Source organism: Lepisma saccharinum, chromosome 8 (assembly GCF_977018435.1).
Source record: "Lepisma saccharinum chromosome 8, izLepSacc3.1, whole genome shotgun sequence".
Classification (NCBI taxonomy): Eukaryota; Metazoa; Arthropoda; class Insecta; order Zygentoma; family Lepismatidae; genus Lepisma; species Lepisma saccharinum.
Genome location: NC_139236.1, coordinates 63,887,121 through 63,901,528, shown reverse-complemented (window position 1 = coordinate 63,901,528; position 14,408 = coordinate 63,887,121). Strand labels below are relative to the sequence as shown.

The following is a 14,408-nucleotide window of genomic DNA, read 5'->3' as shown; positions in this document are numbered from 1 at the left end:
TAAAATTAACCATGGTGCTTTAACAATTATACATACATGTATTATTCTGGAAACTAAATTTTGTAGGAAAAGAGGCACTGATAAACTGACCGATTCTGCCCCCCTGGACTTATCAATGTGCATAAAAAAAAATATTGAAGTTTAACTGGCAAATAATTCCCATGTGAAGCTGGGGGAATCGTATAAGAACCCTTATATATATATAAAAATCAGGCATGGTAGTTTCTCACCAGTGTCCAGAGATTATGCATTATCTCTCAAGTAATCACGCCTAGGTTATATGGTTCTTTCTAAAACAACAGTATTTATTTCGCTATTGCCCACGCTAAATGGCACTGTGATTTAACTAATGAAAAATGCGAAAAACACGTTCACAAAATTCAAAATGTCATATCTCGTAGTGCCAAAATCGGAAAATTTCGGAATACATAAGTTTGTAAATACTTACCTAGTCTTACCATAAATACTGTCACAAAGTTTTAAGTAAATTGACACAAAATGCTGAGAGATATTGTAATATCCTAATAACATTACTGAAATGGATGCATGACAAATCAAAATCACAAATCATTATTCAAAATGGCCACGCTTAGCATGCACACATTCTGTAAGTCTTTGTGGCCATGCATCAATTGAATTATGCAACACATCGACTGGAAAATGAGCCACTGCTGTGTTGTTGGGGACCCATATGTTTCGGCTCAATCTTGCTGGAAGCTCCAGTTCTGACCATGGAAAAGAGTGTTGTTTAGATCCTTGATTAGTCTCTCAAGCACTGTCTGCTGGCACACTTTGGCTGATGTTTTTACCCCTTTTTCACAGAAATGGAGCGTGCCCTCATAGCAAATGTTCCAGACTTCATTTCCACTTCAGATTGGCCTTCTGCAAGTCCAGACCTATACCCTTTGGACTACAAATTGTGGTCCAAGCTTCAGGAGATGGCTTGTAAGAAGAGACATCCCAATATTGAAAGTTTAAAGCGGTCGGTCTCTTCTGAAGGCAGTTGCTCATTTTCCAGTCGATGTGTTGCGTAATTCAATTGATGCGTGGCCACAAAGACTTACGGAATGTGTGCGTGCTAAGGGTGGCCATTATGAATATTGATTTGTGATTTTGATTTGTCATGCATCCATTTCAGTAATGTTATTAGGATATTAAAATATCTCTCAGCATTTTGTGTCAATTTACTTAAAACTTTCTGACAGTATTTATGGTAAGACTAGGTATTTCCACTCTCTAAAAACGTATGTTATTGCCTCTAAAACAATAAACATTCTGCAAAGTTCAGGAAAGCTTTCTTTCGTATAGGGTGAATTGGGGTAAGTGTGATCTCCAGTTACAAACTGAAGCTGCAGCTTGTTCTAAGTATTTGGAACTGATGATTAAAGAAAACTGATGATCATGCATATTTTAAATGATTCTGGATATGTGTTCATTGCTGGTAGAATACAGGAGGGGCATGTGAAAATGCCATTACAAAATATTTCAAACTGAAATTTCTCATATGTGTAAAAAAAAAATCTGTCTCACAGGAAAATCAAAGGATTGTGAAAAAGGCAATGCTGGGTAAATAGTAGGACCTACAAGTTATTTTTATTTCTTTCTGTGCTCAAATGAGAGGTTCCTGCTGTTCTTACTAGTCATGATCACACTCGCCTGCAAATTCACTGTCTTTGGGAAAGTGTGATCAAGTTACCAGGGGAAATGTGATCAGCGCTGTTGCTCTTTTCAGTGTGAATAATGCCACGTAACTACATCAGAAAAACAAACAGGGGGTGTGGGAGGAAGCTACAGTGCAGAGAAGTTAGGCAATGTCCTGAGCAAAAGGTGCAAGTGTTCGTGATGTTTCTAAGCATTTTAAAATCCCACATTCAACTGTGCTACATTGTAAAGGATGGAAGGGGAGACAAACAGTGTTACCTGCTTTAAAGTCAACTGATGGAGGAGGCAGATGCACTGAGATTCCTGCTAGAGAAGAGGAGGAGTTAGCTTCACATTTATGTTCCCTGACAAAGTGTGGCTTTGGCTTGAGCGTTAAAGAGTGTATCAACTTCAGAGCCGCAACCACAAATTTTTGTCTGGGTACCAGGATAAACATACCAATAATAATAATAATTATTATTTTAAATAATCATACCAATAATGTTATTATTATTATTGATAAGCTTTATTTTACTTCGCTTATTGTGCCACTTTTGGCAAATTTTGGGATGAGTGATGATATGATGAAACATCCATGCCCAAGTAGGTATTCAAATCCTGGACCAACATTATTATTAGTAGTAGTAGTTGTATCAAAGACGTTATTACCCTTGTAAATTATGCAAAAAGAGGTAGAAGTTGGTGCTAAAGCATTGTTTTTCGAACAAACAATTTGAATTATTTTTTCAACATGTTCAATTTCACATTAATAATGGAAAACAAGCACACAAACTATTTTTAAAAGACAGAAAATGCTTGATAAATGCATTCCAAATATAATCCTTTTTTACATCAACATGTATAACTTTCATTCACGATACATGTTTCACATATATGCAACATGGAGCATTGTGGACACTAAATTGTGTGCGTATTCAAAGTTTCATTGATACATAACATATATTATTTAAATACATTACACAATCAATTCATCTATCTCACAATAAACCAACAGCAAAAATTTCATAGATTGTCTCTGAAATGTGCACGCTCCCTTCCCTCAAAACAATTATTCATGCATTTAAAACAAAAGAAATGAAGACAAGTCTTATTTCTCTGTCTGGTAATTTACAATGCATCACAGAGAACAATGTCACATTGCAAGCGAAGCGACCAAGAAAATTTTTGGATCCAATTTTTTTGCAGGCTGAAATCAATATTGATTTAATAGGGCACAAATAATTTCACCGGGCACTAATGCATTCTCTCTTTTACAACTTTTGTGCCTCCCCGATGGTGTAATGGTAACATCATTGCCTTGTGATCAAGGGATACCGGGTGCATATTATTACATAAGATGAATTATATTAAATCATAGTTAGAAACAATCTCACGAAATTTTCCCCATACCCCGTGGAAGCACATGGCACAGTGGTTTGGATCCCACTTTAAACTGTAGGTCCAGTCCCGATTATCCTTTCTGTGCATAAAGTGGACTTGAAATCACAAATCAATCAATCAATTTCACAGCTTATTTTTGTTTAGATCGTTCGGTGCCCAGCAATGGGTCTGAACTTGATAAGACGAAGAAAAGCAGGTATTGCGAGCGAAGCGATAAAAAAAAAATTACGAAGTGTTTTTATTTGCATAAAATTTGAAGTTGTGGGTGGTGATTGGCCCCTGCAGGTACACTTGGCCGTCAATGTTTGCTCCCGCTCTACAACTCATTTCTGACCAAGGTTGGGGGGGGGACAATGCTCTCCCTGTGGTTCTGCCACTGATCAACTTAGTGGAACAGTACGTGACTGCAAACCAGATTCAAAGATGGGCAACCCAGTCATGAATGGATTCATGGGTTTACACAGAGGCATAAACTGACTTTCAGAAAACCAGAAATCACAGAGCACACATGCTTCGAAGTTCAGAAGTACCCCTTCATAGCGTATGGGTTATTTGATCTTCTGGAATGTCTGATAACAGAACTGCAGCTGCAAAAGAAGCCTGCAAATGTGTTCAACCTGGATGAAACATCATTCATCCATGATGTAAGCACTGGAAAGGTTAGAGGTGGCATAGGGTTGCCTGCTAAACGACGTACCCAAGGAACAGGAAGATTTGATTTTGATTTGATTTAGTTTATTTTACTTCGCGTTTTGTGCCTCTTGGCTAATTTGCGAAGATGCGGATGAGTGATGAAATGATGAAATTGATGAATGGACATTCACAAACAACCAAGCCCGGCCGGGATTCGAACCCGGGACCCTTGGCGTCGCAGCGCGATGTGCTAACCACTCGGCCACAGGAACAGGAAGAGAAGCAACAACTGTCCTCGCTTGTGTCAATGCTGCTGGTGACATTTTACCACCCCTCATAATATTCACGGGAAAGAACATGCGGCCCAGCTGGATGGGTAAAGATGCGTTCCCTGGTACAACCTACCGTGCTACAGAAAATGGTTGAATGGACTGTGCAACGTTTTTTTCATGGTTTCAAACACAATTTCTTCCATCCGTTCCGAAAGAAAGATGGCCATTGCTAATCATTTTGGACGGTCATGTGAGCCATCTCTCCATTGAGGTGTTAACCTTGGCACAGCAAGAAAATGTATCAATTCTCAAGTTGCCTCCACACAGCAGTGCAATACTCCAACCCCTCGATGTTGCCGTTTTTAAAACATTGAAAAGTGATATGTGGAATCCTTTATTGTTAGACTGGCAACGAAAACATGTTGGAAGTTCACTGGGTAAAGATGCTTTTTCTGAACACCTTGGAAAAGCGAGGCAAAATATACCAGCTTCAAACATATTAAGTGGGTTCCGGGGAACTGGAATTTTCGATTCAAGGCTTGCATTCCCTGTCAATAGGACCATTATTCCAAAGGGAAACTTTGATTCAAAACTTTTGGAAAAATACAATTTAGTCAAGAGACTGCAGCCCGGCCTGATCCCTATACTTCCCGTTCTAAAGACAACGTGCCTGTCGAAATTGGAAACTGTTCTTTGGACACCGCAGCATCCTCAACGTCAACCCTGGTGGATTCACAAACTTCACCATTGAAGCATGCATCATTTGAAGAACTCCTTCTGCAAAGAATTGGTACTACCTCCACACCTAAACAGCCAAGAAAAAAAGTTCGTACGGCAGAATGTGCAACCTGAGAACAATACATTAGTGAGATACGAAACATGAAACAAGATGAAGCAAAGGAAAAGACTAAAGAGAAGAAGAAAAGTGTTACGGAATATCCTAGTACCGACTCAGAAAGTGCCGGCAACGTTCCACTGGAAAGTGAAGATGAAGATGGGAACTTAGGATACGACGAGGTATCTGAAGTATCCTATGGTGAAGTCAATTACAAATTGTGTACATCTTCTTATAAAATACAAAAGTGGTAAAAGGAAAGCAACAACATACACTTACGCTGGCATAGCACAAGGACCACTAGATGAAGAAGATGGCGAGATCACAGTGTTGTTTTTGAAATGTAAAAATACTGTTCAGACATTATTTGCTGCCGATGAGACTGATATATCCTATGTTGAAAGTTCACAAATTGCTGCCATTTTTGCCCACAGGCCAGATAAAAATCATTGGTGACAGAGTTTATTATGAATATCCTGGGTATGTTGATGTATTTGAAAAGTAGGTAGTAAGTAAGCATTTTCTTATGAAAAGTTCATTTTCATTAGGGCTATCTAAGTCTTGTAAAATTTTCTGCTAGGCTATTTGTGTTTATTTTTACAAATTTAGCAAAGTTGTTTTAGTTTATTAACTTCTTAAAATTTAAGCTAATTGTTTAACCATTTAAAGAATCATCCTAAGATTTCGAGCAAGTATCATTTACGATGGCCGTACAAATGGTAATAAGCTATGTTTATTTGTGTTTCTCACTAGATGTAAATGCTTCATTTACCTCAACTGCACAAAATTGTTCTTTTATAAGATTACAGGGTCTAATTTTGTATTTTCATATTTTCTCAGAACAAAAAACAAATAAAAAAATCTTACCGGATCATTCTGTAATTTCTATGCTACTGCTTATACTCACGAAATAATTAGTCGCGATGATTTATCTGAGGTTAACATGTTGGGGTGAGGTGTAGAAATTTTTCATTAACGTGTAGAAGTTGTAAAATAATCTTTTCTATTCTCGCAATGATTCTCTGTATACAAGTATGGGAACTATATTTGTTGATATGAACAATTGACGTTCGCAATTAGTTATGCTGCCTACAGCATTGCCACACTGTTGATTTCATACTTGGAAGACGACGACAGTGACCATAACGATGTAGCAGAGCATGTGGAATGATTTGATTACAGGTAAGTTTGGCAATAATGCATTGATCGTAAAATTGCAGGATACGAAAATGGCGTCTTCGATGAAGAACGTTTGCCGTTAAAGTGCTACAAAAAATAAACTTTTTATCGGTTTGTTATCACAATTAGCGCAAAACCATTCACGGATAGCCCCACTGACCATTCTCGGTAAGGTTAGGTTAAGCAAACAGTTAAAATTTGGGGTTGTGAAACCATGCACGGGTAGCCCCACAAACCATGACAGAAAACCCCACGAACCATTCACGGTAAGGTTATGTTAGGCAAGCATAGTTAAAATTTGGGGTCGTAGGAATGTCAAGAATACATATTTCGTTCCTTAAGTATTCGAAACGCAAAATCTTGCGATAAATAATTAGCAATCGTGCATTGTCGGTTGCAAACACGGACCCCTTTATTTTGCAACTTCTACGCGTGACCCCCAAATTTTAACTTCAAATTCGTGATTAGGAGGCCTCAATTAGTGAGTATGCGAAATATTACAAAAATCGGTGAGGGGTCCGGTATTGTAAATTCGCTCCTACAGTTTTATTTTGTTAAACTTTTCTCAGGAGAAAATTTTGGCTAACACATAAGTCCATGTATAACACTTTTCCACTATAGGTTATAACATTCCTATAAAGTGAAAATAGCCTTGATCACACTTACCCCACTTCATTGGGAAAGTGTGATCATGGTAGTCGTAAATTATTTCATTTTTTTTACCGCAAACTGAGTAGGGGGAAGTTATTGAAATTCACTCAGTAAGTAACTATTATGTAGAAGAATAAATTGGACCAAGAAACATCTTGGTCCTAATGAGGATGCCCAAGTTATGAAAGACTAAACTGTAATTATCACAAAACGTGATCACACTTACCCCGATTCATCCTACCGTACCCCCGATTCACCCTACCGTACCCTTGCAGCTAAAATTTTACACCTATTTGTAATGTCATTCACCTACCTTTCAAGAAAGATAAAGTTTTCTTGAAGTCAGGATTTTCTATACATTGTTTATGCGCATACTTATGACAGTTTTCTGTTTGCTAAAGGAATTAATGGAATCCAATTATATATTTTTTCACATTATTATTATTATTTGTTTATCGTAGTCACAACTCTCAGCCTACTGCTCGCATCACTTTAACCTTAAACCTCTTTGCCTTAAACGAGCAATTCTACATACGAGATACGACTCCAGGAAACCCATATCATAAAAATATTGATTTTGTGTACATCGTATGAACACAAATAAAAAAAAGTCTCACTACAGAGTTTCTATGTTCGATTAAATTAATAAACACCTTTCCCCAGCGAGAAGTATTACCAATAATGCTCTATAAACTAAAACCACAACGCCACTGTTCTAAAACACAAGGACATCGAACCTAGTAATAATCTGTGCATCGAACTGGACGTCACAAGGAAGGGGGCGTGGCTTATTGATGCCGCTGAGTACGATAGATTTGACCCAAGGTACCTTTATTAGGTATGCATTTCCCGAGGTTTCGATATTTTTTCCCATGATTCTGTGCGCGCTATGACGTCATTAAGAGGACAGAATGGAACTTACTTCGTTAGTGTATACGGAAGCTTGAGATAAATGGGTCGATTATTTACTTATACACACCTTTTCTTGAATGCCGGTAGAATGAGAACAAACCACCCTGTTTGTGCTCTTGGCACGTGCAATAATAATAGAAGAAAATCGCCTGGAATAAAGTGATCATCGCTTCCCAAAAACAAGTTGCTGCAGCAGGATTGATTCAATTTGTTCCTCCAAATTTCGGACTTATTCAGAGGTGCAACCACAGGGGGGGGGGGGCATTGCACCCAACCTTCGACGGAAGTCAATTCTAGAAATGGCAAACATTGATGGCCAAAGGCACCTGCAGGGGGCACAAAGGAGCAATTGTCCCCTTCTATTTCTAATTTTATACAAATAATAATACATTTCGTAAAATTTTCTTGCTCACTTCGCTTGCAGTGCCTGCTTTTCTCAGTCTCGTCAAGTTCAGAGCCGTAGCTTGGGGGCGGCGGGAGTCGGCCATGGGCGCCAAATAATCTAAATTTAAAAAAAAAAGTTGTGAAAGAGAGAATACCTTGGCGCCATGTGATATTATTTCTTCCCTATTAAATCAATAAAGAAAAAGGTAAAGTGTTCCCCTGTGCATAGCACCATGCCATGAAGGCGTATAGGGGGTGTAGGGGTAACGCCCCACACTTTCTTGATCCGGTCGTGAGTGGGGGTGATGTGATCAGCATCAGTTTCCCCCAGGTACCCATGTTATTCGACGCTGGGTGGGCGCTGGAGCCGCTTCCATCCTTAGAAAAGTTCCCGGATTTGAACCGGCCGGGAGCTTTAGCATGGTAGTCAGACGCGTTACCGACTGAGCCACCGCGGCCACTATTAAATCAATATTGTTTTAAATTGCAAAAATTGGATCTAAAAATTTTCTTTCTCGCTTCGCTCGCAATATAATTGTTTTCTGTAATGTGATGTATTTAAATAATATGTTTTGTATATATGTAATGAATAAACTTTGAATACGTACATAATTTAGTGTTAGCATCTTGCATATGTATTTTGTTATTTTATGTCAGTCCATGTTGCATATATGTAAAACATTTGAAAGTTATACATGTTATATGTACAAAAAAAATATCTTCGGCATGCATTTAACATTCATTTTCTGCCATTCAAAAATACAGTTTGTGTGCTTGTTTTCAATTATTAGCTAATGTAAAATTTATGGTGTTGGAAAAAATATTTCAAATAGTTTGTTCCAAATATATGCTTTAGCACAGACATCTACCTCCCTTTGCGTAATATATGAGGATAATAACATCTTTGATACTACTACTACTACCACTAGTAATAATAGTGCCATTATTAATGTTATTATTAATACTATTATTATTATTGGTACGTTTATCCTGGCACTTGCCCCCTCCAGACAAAAATTCGTGGTTGCGCCTCTGGCCTTATTTCCACACTCGCCTTCCATATCATCACGTATGCAACTTTCAAAAACCTTTAAAAATCCGAACTCAGTTTCTATCCCCGGCTGTTTCAAATCCGGGAACTTTTCTAACGTTGGAAGCGGCCCCGGCGCCCACCCAGCGTCGAATGACATGGGTAACTGGGGGAAACCCTGGGGGGTAAAGGCAGTCAGGGGCGTGATGCTGATCACATCACTCCCACTCACGACCAGATCAAGAAAGTGTGGGGCGTTAGCCCCACACCCCCTATACGCCTTCATGGCGTGGTGCTAAGCACAGGGGAACACTTTACCTTTTGACACGTAATTAATGGTTCCGTCTTTCTTCTTACACTGACGATGCAGTGAGAAAGACTGCGAAAATTTGAATTTTTTCACTGTTTTGTGTGTTTCCTTTCTCCTCCTTTGATTTTTAATTAGCCCTTTTGGCCCTTCTTTCTGTCTGCTCCTTCCCCCCACCAATCTGCAGTGATTTCGCACCCTGGATTAGTCATTACCTCTAAATGCTTTCAACAGCTGATCATGTGGTATCCAATCTCAAGTATGACCTCTCTTAGAGCTTTCACATATGAAACTCCAGCAGTAGCCACTGACTTCTGGGATCTTAAGTTTGAATTCTATCCTGAGTATGGGTGTTCTTTGTGAGTGTCCTTTCATCAATGTCATCATACCATCACTCATCATTTTGATGAGTCAAGGGTGGCAGTTAATGGACTCTAAACAACAAACATCACCAAATCCAGTAGTAGCCCATGTCAAGGATGAATGTAAATGAAAACTGGTTGGTCACTGGGGAGCACATTTTCTTGTATAATCTGTTTCCGAAATCATAATTTTGTCTGATAAATACTTTTTAAAACTTTAAACTGTGCTATTACTTTCTTGAAGGTTTACAAGCTTGAAGCTTGAAGCTATTACATCCTCGCTCGATTACCTTCACATCCTTCATATTACACCGTCTCAGACGAGAGTAGGCTGGCAAGGTATCGGCTCCACCCTAGTGTCACTAGACCATTTGGTGTTCGTGCAGACGAGATCCTGTCAGTACTTGGTGTTGACAGTGATCTTCCTGGCATCTGTCTGTCCACTCATTCTGTCTCTCCCGACCTGGGAGTTTCCTGCACCTTCTATCGATTTTTCTCCGACTGCCCTTCCAAAGGCAGAAACACCAATGGTCGTAAACCAGCAGCGGTTTTTAGAGCTTCGAGCCAAGCACCCGAATTTTAATGTATTTTATACGGATGGGTCCAAGACAGTAGAATCCGTTGGTTGTACCTTCGTCCTAGACACTCAAATTTCCAGTTACTCGATACATCCTGCCTGCTCCATCTATACAGCAGAGTTGTACGCCATTCTAAAGGCACTGGACTTTGCAGACGTCAATGGTCTGAAGAGAGTCTTTGTGTGCAGTGATTCGACCAGTGTTGCAGACTTTGGATTCGCCGAATTCTCGGCATCCAGTAGTGCAACGCATCTTCAGATGGCTCGTGACTTTATCTGGCAGTGCTGATGTCCGCTTCTGTTGGGTCCCTAGCCACATGGGCATACAGGGGAACGAAGCAGATGATGCTGCTGCCAAGTCTGCTGATGGAGACGGCGACATTCTCGTCCACCTTCTACGAGCTAGCAACCTGCAGAATGTGTGTCATCATAGCCTTCTTGACACTTGGAAGGAAGAGTGGGATGTGGAAACGGGGAACAAGCTTCACGCTATTAAGCCCACAATACGTGCTTGGCGTTCCTCGTCCTGTCCCTCTCCTCGAGAAGAAATTATTCTAACCCTCCTGTGTATAGGACACAGCAGTCTAATGCAAGGTCACTTGCTGCAAGGGCTGGACCCTCCGATATGTCATGTTTGCAACGTCGTTCTTAGTGTTTGGCATATTCTTATTGAATGTGCCGACTTTGGTATCCTCGGACACACTTTTAATCTTCCCAGCTGTTTGTCATCCCTGTTGGGTGATGACAACAGTGTTTTATCGAATGTTTTTAGATTTTTTCGAAGAGCTGGTCTCTTCCACCGTCTGTGAGGAAGCTTTTAACACCTTCTGACTTTTAATGTATTGTCTTTTTACAACCTTGCTAACTAACTAGTTCTCTAGCCTTCTTAAACTCGAAGGTTCATGGCTGCAGCAACACAGGCCTTCCATCTGTCCCTATCCTGAGCAAGAACTATATACTCTTTCCATCCCTACCAATTTCCCGTAGGTCCATCTCAACATTAACCCTCCATGTTTGTCTTGGTCTTCCTACTGATCTCTTACCATCAGGTTTCCCAACAAGAATCATGTAAACTCTTCTTTCCTCTCCCATTCGTGCCACATAGTCTGCGCATCTAAGTCTTCTTGATTCAATCATTCTAATAATATCTGGACATAAATATAAATTATGTAGTTCTAAATTATGTAACCTTCTCCACTCACCTGTTTCCTCATGCCTTTTAGCCCAAAATATTTTCCGAAGGATTTTATTTTCAAATACTCTCAATTGATGTTCCTCTTTCAATGTAAGGGACCAAGTTTCACATCCATACAATATTAAAGGAAAAATTACTTTGTGGCCGTGTGGTCTAAGGCACCTTGTTTGCTGGGTTCGATCCCGGGTACAGTCTCCAGGAATTTTCGGCCTGTGTATAGGACCGATGGCAACCCACCATTGTGAGGAAATTGGTGAACTTCGAATGAGTAAGCAGATTCCGGTCGCGTAGACCTACTACAATGGCTGGAGATACGTCTGGCTGACCCCTGACTATGCCAATCCTGGTCGAAGATCTCCACGCTTAGAGGTGACGAGGGAAAGCGTGTGAGGGAGACCGGCAGCCGGTAAGCCAAGGCCCTTCATGGGCTGTTACGCACAGGATTTATTTATATTTTACAACCTTGCACTTTTAATTTTTCCCAAGGGGCTTTTTACAACTCCTGTTTTAATATCTTAAGTCAGAATTTTAGGTAAGGGGATATTTCCCCGAATATATTGAAGGGTGCAAAATGGCCTTAACTGCCGATGCACCCAAAAATTTTAATTAATTCATTCGGTGAAGGGTGCTGGAAAGCACCCTGGAACTACCTGTATGTCTGCTGTATATAGCGCATATAGTATCGGGGCCAATGTGGAACCTTGTTTCACTCATGCCTTGATTATCCTTGCCAATGTTGAGACTCCCTGGATGGTCAAGATGAATGTTCTTTCTTGTAGGTAGCTGGCTGTCAGATGAATGTAAGTGTCTTTATGGGCATTTGGAGAAGCTTTCTGATGAGTCTCTGTATCTACATCCTATCGAAAGCACTTTCTACTTCTAGAAACACTCCCAGGGTGTAGTTTATTCTGTTGAACTTGGTTGTCAGGTGTTCCACTACTCTGGTGATCTGTGTTGTTGTGCTGTGCGCCTTCCTAAACCCAAACTGGAATTTTGGGAGAAATTCAGCTTCCTCCACTTCTAGCTGTATTATTCGTAAGATTATTCGTTCCATAGCTTTAACCAGGTGAGGTAGTAGGTTTATGGGTCTGTAGCTCTTGGACATTCTTGGGTTCTTCCCTGCTTTCGGGATGGCGAAGATTCTTGATGTTTTCCATTGATCAGGAAAGTGTCCTGTCATTAATATGATGTTGAATAGCTTCGTGATGAAGACCACAGCTTTTCATGGTAGTTTCTTCAGCATTTCTGGTGTGATTCTGTCTACTCCAGGCGCTTTATTGTTGAATACTTTTTTGATCGCAGCGTAGACTTCTCTGGATGTGGTAAGTTCTGGTTTCGTGGCTGGTGGGCTGTGCAGTAGTGTTGCTGTTTCTTCTTCGATGGTTCTTGTGAATTACTGATCTTGTGGATCTGGGTGCAGTGTGAAGTGTCCTTCCTAGTGTGTGAGCGGGCCTCCCTAATGGCTCAGTGGTAGCGTCGTTGCCTTGTAATCAATTTGTCCCGGGTTCGATTCCCGGTGGAGGCACATAGTGGTTCCGAGCCCACTTTAAACTGTAGGTCCAGTCCCGATTAGCCTTACTGTGCATAAAGTGGACTTAAAACAACACATCAATCCAGTGTGTGATCATTAGGTTTGCCTGTTCCTGTTGGTAGAAGTATAGCTGGTACATCCCTTGAGGATCTTCCAGAATTCTCTCTGTGTTGGAGGCTTTGCTCTGAATGTTCTTTCCCACTTTTCAGTTTTTCAGTTGCTGTTTGTTGCAGATGGTTTCAGACTCTTGTTGTTAGATCTTTCCATAGATCCTTGTACGAGTATCTGGGATTTTGTTTCCTTTGCTATCTTTTCCAGGCCCATCTCTTGATATGGAGTAGTGCTTAGGGTTTCAGGTCTTCTAGAGCTTTGGCATGTGTAGGCTGTTGTTTTGTTGTGCTATGTTTAGTGGCTGACTGTATTGTTGAGGTTATAATGGTCGTAGCTCTATCTATTCCTCTGCTGTGTGCATCTTCTGCTTTAGGTCTGTGGTTTCAGCCATAATTTGGGTAAATTGGTTACAGTCCGTGTTGAATCTTAGTCTCTTTGGTGTCTCGTGAGTGAGGATTCGTAGTTGGTCTGAGGATACGTAATTCTTCGTGTACACGTGGTCCTGCTGTCAATATAGCTTTTTTAGGAGTACAACATCCAGTATGTCTGGCTCTTCCCTTCCTTTTGGGTAGAAGGTTGGTTCTGTTGCTGCTTCTATGGTGAATCTTGAGTTTTGCAATATCCAGCCTCATTTTGTACCCTAGAGTGCCAGAGTGGATTCTTGGCATTGAGGTCTCCTGCTAGTACTATCAGTGTTCAATTGCTTCTATTGCCTGGATGTCTGCTGCCAGTAGTGGTAATGTTGTGTTTCTCATAGACTTCGATAACAGTTAGCGGTGTGACTGGTGTTAATATCTTGACTGCTAGGGCTTCTATGTTCGTGAGTTGTGGAAGGTCGACTGGCTCCACTGGGAAGGTTTTCTTGACTAGTATTGCTAGGCCTCCTTTATGTGCGTCTTCTCTCTTTGCGGAAAATCTGGTAGTCTTGTACTTATCTTGAATTGTCGTCTGAGTTTCAGGAACGTCTCGCACAGGAGTGATATGTCCACCTTATGGTCGACGAGGTAGTGCTGCAGCTCCAGTTTCTGTGGTTGAATGCCATCTGCATTAAATGCGTGGATGTTTATGTCGTAGTATCTTTGTTTTCTTAGAAACAGCCATTCTCAATCATGTTCAGGACTGTCTCTAGGAGTATCGTAGTTTTTGTCCTGCTGTCCTGGCGTGGGTTATGAGTTTCTTGGTGTTGATACCTTTCAGGAGTTGGAAGAAGGAGCTGAGGTCATGGTCTTCTTTCTCCTTTGTTCTGTAACGTGGATCTGACATATGTTTTTCTCCTGTCGTCAGTGGTTGGTTGTGAAGTCTTCTGAGGTGGAGGCATTTGCTTCGGTGATGGTGTTTGTTGCTGTTCTGGATCTGGCTTCATCTGCGTTGTTGTGAATATCTTGCA

The 14,408-nt window shown here is 40.5% G+C and overlaps 1 protein-coding gene across 2 annotated transcripts in view; it reads right to left on the bottom strand.

Moving 5' to 3' along the window:
* LOC145991063 (WD repeat domain 54-like) overlaps window positions 1-14,408 on the bottom strand; it is a 35,395-nt gene that overhangs the window by 10,826 nt on the left and 10,161 nt on the right. The window contains exon 1 of one of the 2 annotated variants that reach the window (XM_083126777.1): window positions 6,926-7,100. The exons of the other annotated variant lie outside the window; for it this stretch is intronic. The gene's annotated coding sequence lies outside the window, so the exon portion shown is untranslated. Of the gene's footprint in view, window positions 1-6,925; window positions 7,101-14,408 lie in introns of those variants that run through there. 2 annotated transcript variants of the gene reach the window in all.